Source organism: Erithacus rubecula (assembly GCF_903797595.1).
Source record: "Erithacus rubecula genome assembly, chromosome: Z".
Classification (NCBI taxonomy): Eukaryota; Metazoa; Chordata; class Aves; order Passeriformes; family Muscicapidae; genus Erithacus; species Erithacus rubecula.
The window spans coordinates 7,510,424-7,533,363 of record NC_136661.1 but is presented as its reverse complement, the minus strand read 5'-3'; the positions used below and the strand labels follow the sequence as shown (position 1 = coordinate 7,533,363).

Sequence of the window (22,940 nt, the reverse complement as noted above, 5' to 3'; positions counted from 1 at the left end):
CTTTTCTAAAGAATTCACACTGGCACTTTCTTAGTGAAAAATAAGTTTCAAATATAGTGAGATTTTTTTTTTTTCAAAGTCTGTCCTTTATCTAGTTGCCATTAGAGGGAGTTTTAACTTGCTTGAGCTTGAATCTGCTTGTAAATAAGTTAAGCAGTCAGACCAAGTTAAATAGCTTTTACCTGGAATAAATGGAGAGATATTTTTCATAATTTATATTTGTTTGCTTTCACTACTGTTTCCTTCTTTGGCTTTGTTGAACATTAAATGTTAAAAAGGAGTTTTACTTAAGCAGGACTTCCTTTGTTTTTAAAAATATGACATGTTTTGTTTTTTGAGCTGCTGGTATAAACTAGGATCACAGATGAAAGAAAGTTCAACAATCTATATACTGGACCAATATCTGATACTGGAATTAGTCCCACAAAAATATTTTTTCTGCCTGACAATGTATGCATCTAACATTGTTCAATTTTACATCTGAAATATTTTTCCAGACAATCACTTGTCTTTATTAATAAAAAAAAGACCAGAAAACCAAAGTCCTCTGACAGACTGGTGCCTCTCAACCTTTCTAAGAAAAAACCAAACTGAAAAAATTCAAGCCCTGAGTGTGTAGCAAGCATTTGTATTTGCATCTTGATATTTGTATGTACACACTTTATGGTGTAACCCCAGCTGGCAAGTTTGTACCTCACAGCTGCTCACTCTCTCCCTCACCCTCTCCACAGTGGGGAGAAGAATCGGAAAAAAAGAAAAAAACATGTAAAAGTCAGGTTGAGATAAGAACAATTTAATAATTGAACAAAATAAAATGTAATAACAGTAACAACACCAACAGCCATTCTGTAATAGATGTAGCAAATGAAAAGGAGGACACAGAGGAATAGAACTGAAGAGGGACAAGTGATGTATGGTACATCCACTGATGATACCCAGCCCATCCCCCAGGAAAAATCAGCCACTGGGCATGGCATTCTGTGGTGTGGAATGGTGCTGTGGCAGTTTGGGTCAGCCATCCAGGCCATCACCCTCACAGATTCTGGTGTGCCTGCCCAGTGCCAGAGCATGAGACACTGAAAAGTCCTTGACTTTGGGGGAGAGCTATTGGACCAGCTACTGAGAAAATAATTAAAACTATCTCCTGACTCAAACCTAGGACAATGCATTAGGACATTATATGTATTATATGTATGTCCCAGATTTTTTACTCAAATCCCAGTTGTCAGGAGAGGAGTGACCTTTCTATTATTTGAAAAAATTGAGACTAGATCTGAACAAATTGTTTGCTTTTTTTTTTATTTTTAATTTTTTTATTTTTTTATTTTCCAGAAGTGACACTTTTGCAAGTGTCACTGGAGTCAGGCTTTCTTACAGTTACTTGCTCATGTCTTGCTACAGTTCCATTACATCACCCTGTACCTAGTTTCCTTTCCATTGATAAACCCTGGCCCCTACATCTCGTTCATCTAGACAGCTTGTGTCTCTGCATTGTCTTTCCTTTCCTTTATTAAAAGTGTGTAAAAAGTCTATTACTCATATCTTGAGCAAGATAACATGTACTTAGGCAGCATGTGATTTTCCTCACACAGTTTTACTGTGGTTGTATAGCACTCTTTAAGCCATAAGCTTCTCTAGAGCAGCAGTAGCCAAGTGGCCACATCTGCTGGTGCAGCTGTGCAAACTCATGAAAAAGAGGAGAAGGCATTTCTCTGGAATTTTCTAGCACTTACCGCAAGCCACTGTCTTGCTGGCAGTAAGTCAGCTGGTAAAATATCTTATGGTCCCCTATGCTCTTTGCTTCTTTAATTTAATTTAATTTCTGTGCCATTTTTGGGGTGTGTGGTGTGTAAAGTGCAACTGGTTTGAGTACAAGATTCCTATTTGTGCTGTAGTTATGGGTGTCAGGTTGTATTTCTCTTCTGATATCCTTCTGGCTTCTACTTCACTGCTTTTTTCATGTGACAATAGACCATGCCTCTTAGTAAGTTCCACTTTTGGTGTTTGGACAGGAGGCCAAGAACCTCTGCTGTCTATGGAGCACAAAACAGCTGTGGCAAGTACTATGAAGAACAATTATTCACTAAGTCTGCAAAATAGCATGTCAGGGCAATGGCATAATCAGAGACAACCAACTACTTTTTGGAAGTATGGGCCCTCTACAAGCATGCTGAGATAAAAATTTTTATAGGTGCATAGAGGTGTATAAATGTAGACAACTAGAGGAATTCAGAATAAATAGCACCCCAGTCAGTACCAGGTTTATTGCCTGGCCTTACTCCCCTGGCCCAGGGGAAAGTTCCCTCTTTCTGTCCTGGCATCTTTTGTATAAGAGCAGTTCTCCAACATACTCAGTTCTGGAGATTCCAAATTTTTGAATTGGACTCCTGAAAGTGGGTAGTGCCCTTCCTTGGCAAGGAAAGCACTTAGCCTCAGTGTTGGTGGTGCAGATGTAAGGATGTCCTGGGGAGGTAAAGGCAAAGCAACAGCTTTCTGTAGAGCTTGGGCAGGAGTGGGTTCACTGGGAGAAGGGGTAGATTATTGACAGCTGCTGCAGTGACAGTGCTTGTCCTTCATGAAAATGAAACACAGGAAAATTGTAATAGGGGTTGTGTAAGGTGGGGGGAGAGTCCCTGCTCAATAGAGTGGGATGCCAGTTTTCTCTCAGGTGTTGGCTTCTCAGAGATGACTGCACAGACATTGATATCTTACACAAAGTCTGTCGTAAAATTGTTCATTTTCTTAATTGTCTTTGAAGCATCAAGCTGAGATACTGGGCTTGAGGAAGATCCAGTCAAGATGACCAGATTACCAGACACAAGTCACTCAGCTGGTGTCAAGGCTTCAAAGCTTGTGAAATCATCAGCTGGAGTGTCTGCAATCTGGCCTGAGAATAAGATGGCCCTGTGCTGTCTGCTTGTCCTTCTGCTATGACAAAGACCCCTCCGAGTTTTGCAGTCTGAGCTCCTCATCTCCCTGTGGTCATAAAAGCAAGTCAATTCTTGGCCAACTGTGAAGGAACAAGTCCTGGTATAGTTAACAGCTCTGGAACTTGAACATTGACCAGATCCCAGCTGTTATTGTTCTGGAATCACATAATTTGACACTGCCTCAATTTCTTTATTTTAAGTGTAAAACAGGGAGGTATATTCTCGTTTTAATTTGACAGCTAGTTTGTATGACCAAGCCTTCCAGTTTTTGTACCAAACACTTCCCATTCAGCTGACCCTGATGTGAAAGCTGGCACCAGGAGTCATTGCCCATCAGGTACGAGATTCTCACTGTGTCACTGAGTTTCTCCCCTGAATTTCTGCTAGTTGAACAGAATAAGGTATATGTAATGTCTCCTTTAACTCAGATAGTAGTGATCAGCTATTTTCTGTTTGCTTGCATTGAAACCTGGATAAATTCTGGCTCATGCAGGAAGGGTTACTGGGGAAGCATGTAGAAACCAGTGTTAGGAATGTCACTGTGACTGGAGAGACAGGAACCAATTTGGTGTTTTATGAGAGGAAGCATCCTTCTTAATAAACAAAACTTCCACAGTTATCACCAGAAAAAAATGAATGGTTACTCATATTCAGTTATGTTGAGATATGATGTTAGAAGAATTGAGAGAATTAAAAATTACATCAGAAAGGGCAATGGCACTTCCCTCATTTTTATAAATACCAATTTCTACCTAAGGAAAAGCAAAAAACTGCATAGGCAAGCCTACAGGTACACCAACAGGAGCACAGTAATGTATGCATTTATCCATGCAAGATGGAATCTAGAAATAATTTTAGAAGAGATACAAAGGTTTTAGTAAGGCTACATGTTATGGTCACACTGTCTGGCTGACATTATACCTTACTGCATTTAGTCAAATTTGGGCTTAAACTAGTTACTAGACTTTTTACTCATTCCTTGTCAGTTTAGCTGAACAGGAAACAGGTAGGTTGAACTGCTACCATGTGTGACATATTTTCTGTATTCATGTCTCAAGAGCTAATAGTGGCACCCATTATACCCTTCCTGGTTTTCATCTGCCCATAGAACCTCCTCCATGAGTTGGCCATGGCCAGTCTCCACATTTTAAAGTCAGATGGAAGATGTGAGTAAACAGAGATGACTTGCTTCTGTGTTGTGAAAACTACACTGGAGTTCATCTTCTGTGGGAAGATGCTGTAAGTAGTCACAGAATCCTTGGAACATAGATTTAGAAATACCAGAACTATGTATATAGAGAGAAAACCCAAAATCTTAGTGTAAATTATGTATTGGTAAATCTAACATCTTTGAGGAAATTTTAGACCTGCAGCAGAATGTATGAATGGAGAGCAGAAAAAAAATCATCAGAAGATCTTAGTGTCTTGGAGATGACAAATGTACAGGAGCCTTATACTTCAACCCACGTGAAAAACATATTTTATTTAATGTTTATTTTAATTTAGAAGCTTTATTTACACTTATTATCCTTTCAACTGTCCTTATCCTGTAAAGCAGTACTACTTCCTCTAGTTTATCCCCAAACATATTTAGTAGTTTGAACTTGATGCTGTGTGGCAGAACCTTTGGGTGGTATTGTGGTGGTGCTGAGGCTGGATGGCAGCTCTGGAGTCCGGTGCCACTCCTGCTGACAGCAGGTTGCTCAGGGCTACATTCATGTTGGATTAAAGCTGCCTTTGAGGATGGAGGCTCCACAGCCTCCCAAGGCTGCCTGCTCCAGTATTTGAACACCTGTACAGGAAAATAATTTTCCTGTTTAGGTGGAAATTCCTGTATTCCAGTGTGTGGCTGTTATCTTTATTCTGGACACACTGTAAGATCTGTCTTCTTTTATCTCACTATACATACAGTGATAAGGTTCCCTGAGTCTTCTGTTCCCCAGGTTAGAAAGGAGCAGTTCTCTCATCCTTTCCTGATATCAAAGATACTCCAGTGCCTTAACAATCTTCAAGGCACCTTTGCTGAACTCAATCCAGTATGTTCTTTTGTACTGATGAGTCCAGCACTGGACAAAGTAATCCAGATGTGTCTCACAGGTCTGAGCAGAGAGCAGGGATCAGTTCCTTCCATGAGCTGGCAATGCTGCCCAATGCAGACTGTGATGCTCTTGGACCTACTTGCCAAAGAGCACACTGCTGCCTTCTGCTCAACTTGCATTTCCCAATACTTCTGTTGTTTTCACTGGAATTAGATTAATGGTTCTTGAATCATTGCATACTATGCTATATTCATGATGACCACTGATTCTTGCAAGAGCAAGAAGAAACTACTTCCTGTGATTTTAATACAAGACCTGAAAAGAAAGTAAGAAAAGGAATAGTTGCACAATTCTGAAAGCACCAATCATACTGCATACCTAAGCAAACCTGAGTGGTTTAAAGTTATGCTAAAACTTCATCTCAAGCTCAAGATGAGGCAGCTGTGTTAGATTAGTAGTGATTATTCAGTTGGTTTGGAACACAACTGCAAAGCTTTATGCAAGGGAGTTTCCTCAGCTTCAGACACCATGTCCACCCCATAGCTCACTGTGCCCTTCCATATAACTCTCTTCTAAATGGACAGAGAAAACATGAATCATAATTTAAAATTATTTCCATTCTCATTCTGCCAAACTGGTCTAGGATTTGAGTTTGGGGAGGCAGGGCTTCATAATGAAATTGTTTAACCATCAGTCTACCTCTAGGATGTGTACAGAGAGATATAATGGCTTGGTCTCTTTGGAAACTGTCTCTGTGTGGTACAAAGGCACAGGAGAAAACAAGATCAAGACTGACAGGAGGTGGGTGGAGCCCAAAAAAATGTGGGGAATGGCAACAGGGTCCTGCTGCTGGTCCAGCACCTACACACTTCCCACAGTGCCTGCCCCAGCTGGGCAGGGAGAGCACAGCCACAGCCTGGGTGCCAGCCTGGCTGCAGGAGCACAGCCAGCTGCTGCCACAGCCAGTGGGTGTGTGGTAGCCAGTTTTGGAGCCTGCTGATGCAGGTTGTTCTGTCAAAAAGCTTTATTTTTTTCAGACACTGGATTATCCCCTCCACGCAAAACCACTTGCTTACAAAGCCTCTGTGTCCTGTGTGAGCAGCAAATATGGACTAACAACTTGCAGATGTAGCAGTGAGGGAGCATGCTCTTCTGGGTATGAAGGCTTTAGTCAGAGGATCTGCAATGCAAAGAAGTGAGGGGAAAAAGGGTTTTGGGATAAAACTCTTGTTCAGTCCATTAAATTACCTACTCAGAATTAGAGGATTTCAAACTAGTAACAATAGAGAGTAAAACCATGGGGCAGTGAGCACTGTTTCTAATGATTTAGACTCAAAGCCATGATGGTGTAGCTAACCATAAAGGGGTTGATGTCTAACACAGGATATGAGCCAGAGGTTATGCTGAGTGCATGATCTTCTGTAATTTATGGCAACTGGTAACAAGTCCAGGCTTACAGAAAGGAAAGCAGACATATGTTAACAACTGGGTCCTTGTGGCAGTGACTAAATTCAGCTTCTGGTGTCAGCTACTGTCCCAAGCAGTGGGACAGAGCAACTTGTCTTGTTTGTGAGAGCAAGATAAGTGGAAGGGGGCACCTCTGCCATGCAGTAATAACAGACAGTTAATATTTGCACTGCACCATTTCTTACTGGTGGCTGCACAACAGCTCACACTTCAGCACTAAAGCATACAATTGGTTGATATGGCTCAATACCATTCCAGCAGACATAAAAGAAGTGGAAATTGACATGTGTTTACCTAGCTGTTTTTGCTGCAGTTTTTGCTCAGCACTCACTTTGGCATCTGCAAAATGCAAATCAAGCTTTTCTGCAAGACACACCTATACTGTAGGGACCCTGGATTCTCCTTTCTTTGAGATGGATTCTTTGAGCTGGATTCTCATTAAAACAACTATTAGAAGTAGGGCTTCCTCCTACCATATTTTTCTCCTGGCATGGAGACACCTGAGGGTGTATCTTCTTTATTCAACATACTTTATTTGTGAAACTTGTTGAATTTGCTGTCCTTGAGAATGCTGCTGTCTGCAAATGGACTGAAATAATTTCCAAAGCAAAATAAAGTAGATGTAAAACATTTCGGGAAACTGTTAAAATCACATTTGTTCTCATGCACCTTCCTGTCATCCTCTCCCATTTTTTCTTCTGTGTAGGACATATGAGTGACACTTCCAACATAAATGCTTCATTCCTCACATCCCTTTACAAGTGCAGCAGTTGAGTGTCAGCACCACTTGTTCTTAGGACTGGGCATTAGTGCTACAAAACAGCCTTCCCCAGAGTAACCTGTGAAGGCTTTCTGAAATCAACCAGATCAGCATGCTTGTGTGGAAGCTTCAAAACAAACAAGGAATAATAACATTATAACAGCTGCGAAATACCGCATGTGGATGAAGATAATCCCTTCATTAGGCTCTGAACACAAAGTCTCACCCGAGAGTAATCATAAAACCATGTGATGTCCCTGAATGCTGGATTTTTCATTTGGGTATATGAAGAAACTGAAAAGTGTGTAAAATGAAAATCACATGTAGTGCAAAGCAGCCCCTTTATGCTGTAAGTTGGTAACATCTGAAAGTGAGTAGCAAAACTGACACATAAAGATGTGCTCTGAGCCAATTTACAGCAAAGGGTGAAGATCATGCTGCATCTGACTCAAAAGAGGGCAGGTACTACTCCCTAGTGACTGTAGATCCAAAGAGTCTCTTGTGTACTGATTGTACCAGAAAATGTATGGAATACATTACAATTGTAAATGCTCCTCTGACATGTTATTTCAGAAAACACCATGAGAGTGGGATAAAATACAGGGCTCAGTCTTTCAACCTGTGGTCATAACCATCCCAATTTCCATTGCTGTCAAAGATGAAGCAGAGATGTTCATCTCCACTCAGCCACTTGTTAGAAGACATAAGTATTTTGAGAGAATGAAGGTTTTCAGCAGAAGCATTTTCAAGTTTTTCTGCAACACTTGGTTTTCTGGTGCTTGTTTGGACTTAACAGCTGAGTCCAGAAGGCAGGTCTCCAAAATGCTTGAATGGTGCTTGCTTAAATCAAAATGGTTATCTTGAAACTGTTATGCCATTGGTTTGCTCAGGAGCTTCCAAATGTGGTTTGACTCTTCAAAGCAAAATAAAAACCAACCAAACAAAAATCCCACCAAAAAACCCTCACAAAACCCACAAACAAGCAAACCAAACAAACAAACCTCCCCCAAAATCCCACAAAAACAACAAAGAAAAACCCCAACCAACAAAAACAAAACAAAATTAAACAAAACAAAACAAAACAAAACAAACCCCCCAAAAAACACCAACACCACTCAGTCCTATATCTGATATTGTATTAAGCGGCTGATCTGATTAATTCTTTCCTACAGTTATTCTGAACCATTCTCTCCTTGCTGTTGTTTTATGTGGAGGAAATGTATTCCTGTGTTAAGCAAATACAACTATAGTGTTTGGGAGATTAACACCACAAGGCAAAAAAACTGAGGTACATGCAGAAACTTGGATTAGAAGTTCAGAGAAAATGAAGGCCACCTGCTGTGCCAGCCACAGTATCTTACTGCTAAAATGTCTATGAAAACAAGATACAGTGAATAAGGAGACTGATGTTTTGACTAAAAGGCCAAAAATCCTGTGTTTAGCAAATCCAGTTGGCAGTACCTGCATGAAAAACAAAGTCATCTTGACTTCTGCTAAGTCATCATTAGAGAACATTGATATTGGAAATATCCACTTGTTAAATCCTTCTAGATTTTAAATTGCTGAACAAGATGTGTCACTGATGTGGAAACTATAATTTCCAGCTCTGTTTGGTAGCTCCTTGCTTTGACAGGGAGACTGGTGACTAGTTAGACTTACTGAAGTAAATACAGGCCATTTGCTCCTAAGAAAAGGGCAGAGCAATTTTGAATGAGCTGGCAACGCCCTCCTTTGGTCTCTGCCAGCTGGAGTTCAAATTCATGGGTCTGGAAGACAGAGAGGATCTAGTATGATAATGCATGAGAATATCAAGATGTGTTGCATTTTCTTAAGAAAAACAGAGAAGGGATCTTAGAGAGCCATCCAGGGTCCACATCTGGTGAACTATTGCTAATCATTCCAGATCTGGGTAGATTGTGTAAAACTTGGCTTAGACAACAGAGAGATGGCTTCCATATTTCAGCCTGGTTTCCACAAAATGCAGGAGAACATCCCATATGAGCAGGATTCCTGTCTCTGTTTCAAACAGCTCCATGGTGTGTCTGTGGGTTGGTCCTTTGGCTTTCCACTTTGGGGAGTTTAGAAAAGTCAAAAGCTTCCAGAGATCTGGATGAATATATGGGGGTCAGAAGTGACCTGAGTGTTCTGTTTGACTCCCACCAAAGCTGCTGGGGAAACCTCTCCCTCACCTGAAAGGTGGGAGTAGAGCACTCCACAAACTCCAATTTGATGGGGTAATACTCTGGTGTCAGGAGCCTTGGTGCTGTGAAACCTTTATCCAAGGCCTAGTAAATGCACTGGCTTCTGTGTGTGGAGAGGAAAGGGTGAATCAGCAGCTGCTCTGTCAGAATGTCTGCTTGCCAGACAGCAACCTGATGGCTACTTCTTCCTTCTGGGAAGAAGCACATGCAGATTAATATACTCTTGAAAATGGGCATACCCACTTCTATCTAAGATCACTGTAGATGTTGACAAAGTGGTGCAAGACCCTCACAGTTCACCCAGCACATACACAGATTTTCAGAGCACTGATATTTGCCCTAGGAAGAGGCAATGTGTTGTGCTGTGTCCAGCCTAATAGGAGACATCCTCTTGTGGGTTGTGCTTTGTTCACCTCTACAGCCTCCTTCTGAGGGTAGAGATACTTCTCAAGATTTATGGACTTTGCTGATAAACACTGTATATCCTTTTCTGCTCTGATCACTCAAAGAACTTCATAAGGACAGTAGGAACTTCCATCCCCTGAGGAGATTCTTCAGCAGTTGGAGGTGAGATCAGGGACTTCTGAGTGGCTTGCTGGGACAATAGGGTGAAGCAGGCTGTAGTACGGTCTAGAACAGATTCCGTACCCTAAGCCGCTCTCAACTGGCATCAGCCTCACCAGAGGCTTCAGTAAGGTGTGGAGATTGGTCTCACACTCTGCACAGCACCACATCTGGGGGCAAAGCCACATCCAGACACCCAACAGTTCAACTCACTCATTACACTGCTAACCCACACCCTCTGTGGCAAATGCAACCAAATGTAATAAAATCAAGCTTCCACATGCTGTAATCACTAGACATGCTTCTTCTCAGAAGGGGCATGTACATGAAAAAACTGAAAAAAGTGCACAAGCCAGGGATAAGAAAAGAGCCATGTAAAATCACTTTAGAATGCGGCTTCTAACACCAAAATCCTCAACATTTATTGCATGATACTTCATGCCTTCAAAATACTTTTCAGAGTTAGCGGAGTCCATCCAGGCCCCTGATAAGAAGTGTGGCTTGGAGCTGACTGGAACGTGTGCAGTGCTCAGCGAAATTTCTTCAGGTCTCACCTTAAAAGCAGTAAGTTGAATAGTGAACCCTGAATGAACTTTGACTGAAGTGTTTACTTCAGTGCAATCAAGTGACTGGAATAATAATAATAATGATGATAATCATCATCTTTACAGTTGCAATATAATTGGAATGAATGGTTAGATACTCTCAAAGCTTCTTGGAAGGACTTCCTTATAATTTACACCCCATAGCTGAAATACAGATCCTGATGCACTCGTACCATACATCTGTTCTGACTTTTTAACCATAGAGTGCTAGTTTATTACTGAGCTTAAGGATAAAAGAAGCAAGAAATGAAAGTAAAAAAAAAAAGTTTCCTCTCCACTAAGTACATTCAGATGTCAGCCTCCAAGAGCCCTATACAATGTTTCATTCCCAGATTGTTTTACCTTCCCACTTATGAGGCAATATTGTTATCAAATATGTTTAATTACAAAAGGCTTGGGTTTTAAAATGGAGAAATATTATTTGAAGATATTATCAATAAAGTAAAGTAAAATTAGCTGCAGTGTATCAGGATGTCAAAACTTCCGAAAGGATGGATTTGTGTAATAACTGCTATGAGTTGACCATCAATCCTTGCTTTGATGAAAGTTTTCAAGAATGTCCAGGCTGGAGTTGGGAAGTCCAGCAGTGATTCATGCTACACATGAACATACACCTACTCCAAATAAATATTGCTATGGTCAGTTGTAGTCTAGAAGGAAATGTAGCTGACCACTGGGCAGCATTCAGAGTTTGTGCTGTCTCACAGACTGAAAGAGAATAAACTTTTCAAGAGCTCCCAAGAAAACAATTTACATTTCCATATCTAGCTTTGGCAAGGATCCTTGGTAGCCATGTGCAGGGCTTCCCAGTGTTCACATTTGTACCCCAGAAGGTGTTAAAATATGGCATTTGTCTGTACCTACAATGGATGCACACTACACAAGAGTACACAAGAGTGTTTATGTCTTGTTGAGCAACTCTTCATTGGAAGTGATAATGTTAACCTTCCTCCAATGGCTTAGTTTAGACAAAAGAGCATTTCAACTAAATCCAAACTCCTTCTACCAGTTTCAGAGACAGGTAGGATTTTAATGACTTTTGCATTTTTATTGTATCTTGCAATTCCTTCTGATTCTTTAGGCAGTCTGCATTTGATTTATTCTGTGGAGAACTTGAACATCTCAGCAGAAGTCTTATGGTCTCATGGAAGACTCAGTGTGATAACAGGAAGGATGTATAGATGCTTAAATTTAAAATGAAATTTGAAAGCCTAGATATTCATTTGTGAACTCCTTTTCAGTATACAGAGCATCCTATTTTTGCTCTCAGCTCCTTACTCATTTTCCTGGATGTCTTTGCTTGTAGGATACAGGAATTGCTGAAGCTACTTTCTTTTCTACAGCCTTCTATGTTTCTTGGAAGAGTCTGACAAAGCAAATCCCTCTTCCATGTTCTACTTTATACAGCTGGAGTAGCCTTAACAGAAAAGGATAAACTTTGAAGGCTCTTTATTACAGACCTACATTCAGAAACAGGTTGGTTGCTCAAAACAGGCTAACAACCAAAATATAGAGATGGGGCTAGAGGCTGCTAAACTCAAAAGTGCCCAAAAGTAACTCTTAGGGGAGTAACTCCTAGGCTCTTGGGGGAGGTGGTGCAACAGGTGAAAGACTGGGAGGTGTTTAAAAGCATGTCTAGGAAAGCTGTATGCACCCATATTGTATCAAGACATGAAGGGTACCCTAATTCTTCCCTGTGTGAGTGGGCCAGCAGTAAAAGAGTAGCAAATAACCTGTCTAAAAAGATTAAAGAGTCACAGATTAAGTGTTCATGCTAGGAATTTAGCTTTTTGATGCCTGTTAGCACAAGTATCAGGCTGTGGGCTATGTTACTTCATTTATCCCATGGTACACCCAAACTGTGCTTTAGGGGTGCCACAGCATGTGACTAGATAGCTACAGGGAGAGAAAGTTAAATAGGTCTGAAGTGCAGCAAAACTTTAAGTGAAGCTGAAGGGATAACATGGCTAGGAGAGCATCCCTGCTGTTCACATCCTATTACTGCCTAGATAAGGAGTTATACATAAACTCCTTTGACGTCTTCCTGGTCCCAAAAGTCTCTTCTGCATGTTGTCAGAGACTACTAAACCTTCTGCCTTCCTCTCCAACCTGTAATATTCACAAATTCCTTGCTAGGGGCACACACCTTCATAGGTTCCTTTATTTGAAGTAAAACATTTAGTGGTTCTCTTCAGAGTGATCACCAGCAAACTAGGCAAAGGAACTGACATACAAATTGTAGTAATTTGGGCTTGTAGTTGGCACCTGTGGATATATCCCTGGCAGCTATAAATAAATCCCAGCCAGGTTGATGAGGCTCTGACTCTTCTATTTTCTGCAGGCAGTCAGCAGCAAAGCAGAATTTGTCTTCAAGTGCTCCCCCTGCTCATGGAGCTCACACTGCCTTGGCTGATAGAGAAGGGAAATGCCGAGTTGCCAGAGATGGGATGTGTTATTCTGACCTCTTAGGCAATCTTGAACCTTGTGTGTTCTGTACAATACAGACCTAATGCTGCTGTTCAGTGAGAGAGAGGAAGGACCACAACCCCCTTTCCAAGGGCTGTCTTTCCTTACAGCTTAGATGTGCTGAGGAATTGCTATGGCAGCAGTTGATGACCAGGAGTTCCTTGCCAATGAGCACTTTCTTCACCAATATGTGGTTGAGGCACCATGTGTTCTCTTTATTGCTACTGCCCTAAAATTTCTACCCCTTTCTACTCCCACAGTTACTCATTCCTCAGATGTGTCCACCCTCTAGCCTTCCAGTTCTCCTCAGGCACATTTTGTCACATCCATATATTTCATGCATCAAGCGTCTTCATCACAGACATCTTAAAACCATCTTTTTTGAGGATTCCTACAGATGCCTTTTCCTGGTCCTAGAAAAACGAGAGTGAGACACGGTTAAGGGATAAGGGGTTTCTACCTCAGTGCTTTAATAAGGGTCCTTACTGGCCACTCTGCCAGGTGGAACGTGCTGCAGTGCACACACACACAATAGATTGTGTACACAATTTACAGACCTTACAAATCAGCACATCTAACAAGGGTGTCCCAGTGGGAGGCCTGGATGAATGGCACGATATTCCCCCATTTCAGGAACTCCCCCCTTGCTGAGCCAAATCTCCAATTTACAGGCTAAGATTCAATGTGCCCTTCTATGTTTCATCCATATAGTAATAGAATGGATCTTGCCATCAAACTTTGGGAAGCTACATTTAAAAAAAATTCTTATTAAAAACATTTTTGCTAGTACCTCTGACAGTGATTCTCTAAGTGACCTAACCTACTCATTTGCAACACTCTGAGTAAGGCATTTACTCACTCCAAGGCTGCTTCTACCTCTTCTCAATTCTGCAAGTTGTGCTCAGTTGAGCTGCAACTGAGCCTAAAGCCCACCTAAAAAGGCCTGGTTTATTCCCTGACACACACTCCTATTTGGTAGTACTACTCTGGTTCAAGTTTAATAATGTATGTCTTTTATAACTAAGGCTGTAGGACTTGAGTTCATTCATGAGCTTTTCATGCTAGATATGAGTAAGCATTCTATATAAAACAAGTAATCTGACTTTAGGAAATAGATTGCTCCCTTGTGAATGGGCATGAGAATATATGAAGGCACAATTTGCAGGCTGGCACTGCTAACTCTGCATCTGTTTCTTGTGTTCTTGGCCAGTGAATTTGCCCTTACTCTTTACAGCTGTTTTTGTGAACCAGGGGATCACACTCTGAACCAACTGCCTGTGTTAGCACTGCAGATACATTCCCAGCCTGGTGGCATCTACATGGCTGGTTAAAACTCCTGTTTAGTCCAGGGGCACAGTAATTACATGAAAAACCCACATGTTACAGCCCACATCTCTTTCTCTACAGAGGCATTTCCCCATGGTGATTTATACCACAATCAGCTTTGCTTGCTGGTGTAATAAAGCTCAAATTTGGGAACAGATAGGCTGCTTCCCTCTGCTGATAACTGAGAGCTGAAAGCACAGCCATTTGAATCCTGTGATGATCTTTGGCCAGTTCTTAAAATATTTTCTGTTATTGCCATCCAATACAACTGTATTATGAATAACAATGCCATGATACCTAAGGAGACACATTGAAAAGACAATATATAAGGCAAATAAAGTCACTGTTTACTGTGCACAAATTCAAACACTGAAAAAATTGGTAACTTTTCTTTCAAGCTTAAATAGTTTGTTTGTGATGATCCACCCTGAGAAGCACTGCTTTCTCTGCATCCACTTACCATTTGTGCACTCTTTAAACAACAAACCACTAACTCTCAGCAACTGTGGAGAGGCAGGGTAGTGGCTTCCTCTCTCACACTCTTTTTGAAGACAGCATCCAAATCTGGTTTGTTTTTTGGTTTTTTTTCCCCAAGTTCATGTGTTCTCAGTCTTACATCAGCTGTGAATTAGGGCTGACTCCTTACCACTCTCGCGGTTCGGATCAGAGAATCGGGTCAGTTCTGCGGCAGCTCCCGGGTGTTTGGGTGGATGTGACCAGGCTGCAGATGTGACCCCGACTCTCTGTCCTCGCTGCTCTGCTCCCTGGCCGCGGAGAGATCGTGCCTGCATCTCTGCTCCCAGCCCTGCTCACGCCGTCCTGGAGCAGGCACCGCCGGCCTGCCGCATCCCTGCTTCTCCCGGTGCCCACTAGATGACGCCTCTGATTGTAACAGCAGCTCACAGCTTCACTCTTCATGTTCCATGTTCTGCGTCTGTGTGCCTGTGTGTCTGTGCATCTGTGTGTCTGTGCATCTGTGTGTCTGTGTGTCTGGGTGTCTGGGTGTCTGTGCGTCTGTGTGTCTGTGCGTCTGTGTCTGTGCGTCTGTGTGTGTTGATGCAAAGAAGACTCGAGATCAAAGAAGACTGTCCAATATCTTCACTGCTGTATGTTTCCAAGGGGCAGAGATATATTTTGTACCCTCACACCCTGTCGCTTCCTGGCTTGCGGAATAGCAGGGGTAAAGAGACACTGCTGCAAATATAGTACTGTTGACACAGTGCAACCTGAGAGCAAACTCAAGAAGAACATTAAAAAAACAGCAACAACATCAGCAGAGAGGTACGTTACAGGCACTCTGTCTTGTCCTGTGTACCTTGTGTACATATGCAGGAATAAAGGAAATGGGCAACGGAGGTGTCAGTCGCTGAAGTCCTTGAGCTGCTGCTTTGTCTCAGAAATGCTTACAGCAGAGTCAATGCCCTAGTTAAAGAATAGCAAGGGACACTCCTTTTCAACTACCTGCCTTTTAGCATACATACAGTTGAGTCTATAAAGTCAAGACAGAATTTTATTTTAAAGTTACACAGTACAGTTAAAACTAATGTTAAATACAGACCATAAAAATAGATTGGCTAGTCATTGTTACTAGTTACAACAAGTCCATTTATTTAAATTATCTTGATTGGTTTATAACAGGCAATTGCAACTTCTTCCTCTAGGAACAGGTGCTCCTGCTTCATTTTGTTATTTCATTTCTGCAAGTGGCATTGTAAATGTGGGTGGAGAAAATTAAAAGTTTTATACAGCAACATGTTCCTCTGCTTGGACAATACAGCCTCCAGTTTGCCAAAGGCTGACGGTGAAACTCTGTCACTTGAAACTTGAAGTGTGTGCTGGCTGTGGGAGGACTCTGCAGTGAGAAACACAGCAGAGAGTGTGGCTGTTTTCTCTGACAGACCTGGGGCCAGTCCGTGCAGTGCTTCAAAAAGAGCAGACATAGAGGAAAGGTGGGCTCTAATCAGGAGGAAGTAAGAGATCATGATGCTAGATATAACAAGCAATCACATGCACCATCATGTCAAGGACATTTTCTGATTTCCAATATATAAGAAGAAACTGAAACTGTTTACAGGTTCACCTTCCATGACTTTTCTTTTTTAATCCTGGGACTCTTGAGGCTGCCAAATGATTCCTGCCCTGATTTACTTGTCAGCCTTCCTGAGAACTTCAGAAATGTCAGTTAGGCACTGACCACTGTTGGCCAGTAGTTGAAGGAGCAACTGTTCTGTTTCTTTACCTAGAAGTCTTTTCTTTTCCTGTGTGTGAATCATACTAAAAATGCCTATGAAACGGAACCCAGTTTGACCCTCTGTGCTACCAATTATTGCTGCTAACCAGCACAATTGTTGCTGTTTACAGCCTCTTCTGTAATGCACAAAACTATTTCTTAATGCTAAAAGAACAAGCAGGCAAATTGCCCTACGTCTCTCCAAATGGAAAAAGTGTTCAGGAATTCCTTATGCATTAGGAATAAGTAAGAATGGGCATATGTCCGGCATTTTTTCCCCATCCACAAATGCATCCAAGCAGCTCAGGTCACTGCATCACTTCAGATCTTCTGAGTACTGTAAAACACCACAATACCCTTACATCCACAGTGTGGGCAGGCCCTGACTTGTGACTCCTCAGATCTGTCTGAAAAACTTCACTTCTAAACAGTGCTATGCACCTTTCTTTGCAAAAAGGCCTCAGTGATTCCAGGGATTCATAAAGGGGAGGAGATGTTTAGACTATGGCCTGAATTGCTTTTTTTTCCCCTTAGTTGGGTAGAAAATGGATAGAAATGAATGTGATGTATTAACATCTACTTTTTTTGCTCACTGTCCTGGAACATGACATGGGCAAAGTAACATTCCAATCTGCAGTTGTTAAAACATGCTGTCTAGTACTTTGCTTGACACAGCTTGCTTTCTTTGGTTAAACAAGACCTACAAGTCAGCCTGCTAGACATAATTTTCCCCATAATTAATCTTTTTTTACATTCTTCTGCAATAGCATTTGAAATATTTTTGCTTCTGGCTAAAGAGAAAAGTTGAATTTCTTGGTCTCAAGGTGGTGTCCAAAATACAGCTGGATAGTAATAAACCTGTTTTAAAAGTTTTAATTCAGTCATGCAACACAGGAAACAAGTTGCATAGACTTTCCTTAGCTTCCAGTTCAGGGCCTGAGCACCTTACGGCCATGTGGAACCCATAGTTGATGTGGAGAAGCACTCCTTTTGCTTGCCAGGCATGAGAGATTTGGGTGCTGGGTTGGGTTTGAGGTGAAACAGGAGCTGGATGAATAGCAGCTCTGCTTTGGGCCAGTTATTTGTCTTTTTGTTACCAAGCACGAGCAAGCCTGAGCACAAAAAACCTGGTAAGGTGGCTGCACACAGGCCAAAGACAGTGCATAAACTCTGCCAGAAAGCTCCTCATGGGGCTGTGGGGTGACTCCAGAGCTGTTTCACTGCCGTGTTTTGTTGAACCAGACTTCTGTGAAAAAAGAATCACGTCCAAGATGAAAGGATAGTGAGGCCTCATCATCATTTTTGTGGCAACTTGTTATGGAGAGGATTTCTGCTGTGGAGTGGCATGGAAGTGACTTATCTTCCTCCTTTCCAGGGCAATCACACTTTTACTGGCATGCTTGGTGCCTTAAATTTCCACAAGTAACATGCTGTTCCTCTCCAGAAGGCCTGTTCACAGCATGGAAGGCTGGTAAATCCCAAATGTAATGCTAATCAGTAAATTTGAGAGCCCCTCTGGGAAGCACTGATTAGGAGACCTTGTATTTGGATGTTCCTCAGACCATCTTCCAGATCATACCCATGAAACCTCTCCCAGAAACTTGATGGTCTTTTTCCAATTTCACTACATTCATGTCTATTCTCTCATTGAACTAGAAAGAAAAATAGGAGGAATGCTCTTGATTTGTGTTGAATATGTTCTTATATGCTTAAGCTCTTTGAAATCAGCAACAACATTTGTATGCAAAAGTGTTGCTCAGCACAGATAAGGAGCACAGAATAAGGGGAATGAGATGCATATCTGCTGCCTTCTGTAAAGCCATTCAATCAGAAAGCATTTAAAGAGGCTCTAAAAACATTAGTTTGGTCAGAAATGTCAAACATGCCCTCTACAATACTTTCAAACAAATATTATTTGTAAATGAAGTGTAAAAGCTGCCCTCTAATGCACAGCAACTTGGATGGGGCAGAACCCTCCCACAGCTGTTGCAAAGAACTTCTCTGTGCCTTTTTTTGCTCATTATCAAGGCTCTACCTGTGCTTCACAAAGAGCAACCTCTGTAGTGTTTACACAGGTGGGCTAGGCAAGGGGGTGTGAAGGCTTTTGGCAGCTGTGCAAAAGGCCCGTGTGAAACTATGAGAACATGTACATTTCTAGGGTTGAGTTATTTAAAACACACATTTTTTAAAGTGCAGTGAATTGAATTCCATGCTTGCAAAAGATAAATGCAATGCTAACACAACAGATCAGAGGCTGCAGTCTGGTATTCATTGCCTGAACACAACTCAGAGTGGCTCTTTAAACCTTCCCACAGCATCTGCAGCCACCAAACCTCCACCATGGTCTGGAAGGATTATTTGTGAAGGGCAGGAGCTTAGCTCACTTCCTCTGCTCTTGCAGGCCTTGGTCTTTCTGTTGAGGCTGCTGCTTATGTGATAGCCTGAGCAGCTGGTGTGTAACTGGAATACTCTTGAGGAATTCAAACTGGGGACTTGGATATGGAGGGGCTTCCTCCCCTGCAGGAATTATTAGAGTTCCTGTGGTAGAAACTGAATTTTGGGGGTTCTCTCTGAGAAGACAAAGGAGAGTCACAATGTAGAGGAAGTATGGCACCTTATGGCCACTTGGATCTCCTGGGCTGCAATGCTGGTGGGTCAAGGTGGGCAGCAGCAGGGGCCCTGTTATGGTGGCACAGGGGAGCAGAAGTGGAGACAAGCTGCATGCAAAGCTGGGCAAAAGGCTGTGCTCAGTGAGCCTTCCTGTCCCCCAGGATCAGGGCTAGGCACAGAAAGTGTTAATAATCACCACCACTCCCACTCAGGGCATTTTTGGGTTTATTGTGTGTTCCACCATTCATGCATAAAGCAAAAACACAGGGAAGGAGGCAGACAGAGAAAAAATTGACCAGGGAGAAGGTGGCTGAAATGGAGATTGGTTTCTCAGAACGCAGAGCTGAATTAATGGACTGTATTCCTAGAGGTACAGGTCCAGGGTGGCATTTCATGGTTGTTCTACTAATATCCTTTCTTGGCTAGATGGACACACAGTGACCACTAGCTATCCTGGTGAGGCCCAAAGCTTTCAAGGGCTCTGAAGAGAGATAATTTTCTTGTCTGCCCTAGTTTTGGGTCCCTGCAGATTTCAGTGTCTCAGGGTCAGTCCCAGGCATTCCTGTTCCTTGTTCAGTGGTGCCATTTGTCACCCTCAGCTGCCCTGCCATGGGTTGGACATGTTTATTCTCCACTGAGTTCCCTGGTTGAGGCAAACATGCTGATAAAGGAAGTCTAAATGAGCCAGCCAAAGCCACAAGACTGATCCATCTCCGGGTCCCAGCACAGGACTGAGGATTTCCTGGCCCTCAGTTCTGTGCTCCAGCTACAAAGATGCATTTCTCACATGGTTAGTCATTGAATATCATTAGCATCACTTGAAGTTGAAAGTGTGGAATGGCAGCAACTAGAGCTCATCTCGCCTTCCCCCACACCCCTTGCCTTTGTTTCTTGCTTTCTGTACATGTTTACACTCAGATTCACAAAAACTTCCAAATATCCTCTTCCTACATTTTCCCAAGCTGTTGTAGTTCAGCATGTACTTCTGGGGGAGGATGCCAAAGTGTTCATGACTACAGCAAAAATTATCACTTTCCATGCAGAGGTTCCTGAGACAACAACCCAGTTTTTGGCCAGTCCCTCCCAGCATTGTTCAGCCTCTGAGATGGGTGGGCAGGGGAGTGGGAATCTCCTGTGGTACCCTGGTGCCTGCAGCCCTGCCAGCAGGGAGCCTGGCAGCTGGAGACCAGGGCTGGGGGTGCCCCTGCTGTCCTGTGGTGTTTGCAACAGGCTCTTGTTAACCATGTTTGGGCTGCTTAGTGTCAGGGCCTTTATTGTGCCAGTTCTGCTACCTTTACAGGCTGTGCTACTTAAGCTAACAAAAAGTTTGTAAGGGAATAGGATATGAAACACATAAATAAAAGTATCATGTATCCCTAAAACATGTGTGGATTAAGCTGGTGAAAAGGTGAAATTTCTCTTCCCCGTGAGTTAATGTCTGTTTTTCTTGGAAACTGTACTTTGGGGGCTACCCCCCTTTTCCCTAAAGTGATAAAAGATACGTTTCTTATCTGAATGCAATGACATTTTAAAAGGCTCCCTTTGTTGTTTCTAAACCTCCATGTCAACAGTTATACCTCTTATACAATTTTCTTCATATTTACTTAATATAACTCTACATTGTGTTGATATAAAACTAGACAGCATACTTTTAACTTCTCAGTACTTTTGTTGGATGAAAATCTTTACAATGCCAGACTAATCTTTCAGGACTGACAGCATATTGGCACGGCATGACAATTTAAATCCACCTTGGAATATGTTTATCCATCACCTGGCATTACGGTACTTTTTTTTTTACTTATGGCTTCTAGACGCTGTAACTTTTGTTTCAAGCTGAGTGTTCTTAAAGGTCAGGTGTCTCACTTCTAACTCTTCTTTACAAAAGAGTTTTGAAACTTTCTATTCATAGATATCAGGAAGGTATTTCTCAACTGAAATAAGAAAAACCCTTTGGATATAACTTTTATTTTCCTAGCCTTTGTTAGGTAATTTCTCTGTTAATAATTTACTTGTGAATTCGAAAAGAAAAAGTTTATTCTATGACCACAAGGATGAAAAATTCAATTGTTACTTTCTAGTAAATACAAAAGGAACTACTTTTTCAGAAAAAGAACAATTAGGATTAAGCATATTTTGGGTGAAAGGGAGGGAGACATCCTGATGTGGAAGAGAAATTAAATTTAAATTTAAATTCCTCCAAAACCAATTTTTTTCCAGCAGTAACCATCTGCAGAAATAGTCTGCAATTCTGCAAAACCGTATCTGAGAATCTCCAGCCTGATAATGAGACACTTCCTGCATTTATTGAAAGACAACAAACGCATAACTTTGTTTCATTTAAAACCTGTTTAGAAAATACCATGCTTCCTGCTCTTCTGAGGCCATTTGCATGCACAGTTTATTAACTGGATCTATCCATCAGTTTAAAACTCCTCCTTAGGATGGCTATAATGACCCACTGCCTGGCACCCCTTGTCATGAGCAGAGCAGCAGAGTGAATAAAATGTGATCAGAAGAGGACAATAGGCTTAGCCTGTGACTAAATGAAACAGAAGGAGCAGTCAAGAGTGGTAATGAATGCTAAATGTAAGATGCAGGAGGAAAAAATCTGTTATATGGAAGATGCAGAAAGAAAAATATGTTGATGCCAGACTTCATTGAAGAGTTTAACTCACTTTTGTTCTCACCTTCTCCTGTGTTCTCTTTCAGTTCCTGGAAAAAATTAAGCAGATATACTGAGACCCTGTTACTTTAGCTTGTGTCAGAGCAAAGTCAGGAATTTGCGTTTTCCTTTTTCTTCACTACAAAGACTCAAGATGCTGGGAAATAACTTGGGTACTAGTTTTGAAGAAGCAACCCAGCTAAAAATCATCACCAAGAAGAATTTTTCTCAGAAACTAGACTCATGATCACACCGAGAAGAATATGGACTGAAAATCCTTAAAATGGAAAATATTATGTAGTCATCAACAAGGGTGAATATTGAAAGAAAAACTAAAACATACTATTTACTACAGTATAAAGGAAGAAAGGGGGAAAACACAGCTATTCAAGAAAGGTTATTAGGTAAATTCTCATGCTATGAACTGCCTAAAGATGAAGTCAGAGTGTTATTAGGATTTGTTTTGGCAATAGACAGTATGAACTTTACTCGCCAATGTAATAATGGAAAACAATTCGTGTGTGTCACTTGCACATTTTCAGGGATAAATTCCTGCTGGATTAGTCTGCACTATGACTTCTGCTATCACTGTTGACTGAAAACAAACCAAAGCAAAGTTTAAATTCTGCTATTTGCAGCCAGCCTGGAAAAACACTATCAAAACCAGCTAATCTTGAGTGTTTGACTGTTCAGTCAAAGCCTACATGTGAACTGAACCACAGATAGAATAACCCATCTGCATCTGTCCCATACTTTGAGTGGTAGTCCTTGACCTTAAGTTCTTTTAACTGAGAAATGAACATGGTACAGTTCAATGTCTTCAATGTCTCAACAAGTGACATCCTTGCTTCTGGTTTAAGATATTCCAAGTGCTAATCTTGGAAGTACCCCAGGGAACTCAGTTATACAAGTTTACATGAGCTGTGATTGTTTGATGAATGATATTTCAGGGGAAAATAAATTCTAGTCACGTGAACAGAAAAGAGGCAAATGTTGCTGTTTTCTCATTGTCAATGCTCCTGGAAAACAACGGGAATGGGTGTGTACAGTCAGAGGTGGAAAACACCCAGACAGGAA

General features: G+C 41.6%; 1 protein-coding gene across 1 annotated transcript in view; it reads right to left on the bottom strand.

Moving 5' to 3' along the window:
- Positions 1–22,940, bottom strand: part of LOC306814396 (putative COBW domain-containing protein 7) — a gene marked incomplete at its 5' end in the record, with an annotated part of 373,307 nt that overhangs the window by 338,287 nt on the left and 12,080 nt on the right. The gene's annotated exons all lie outside the window — the stretch shown is intronic.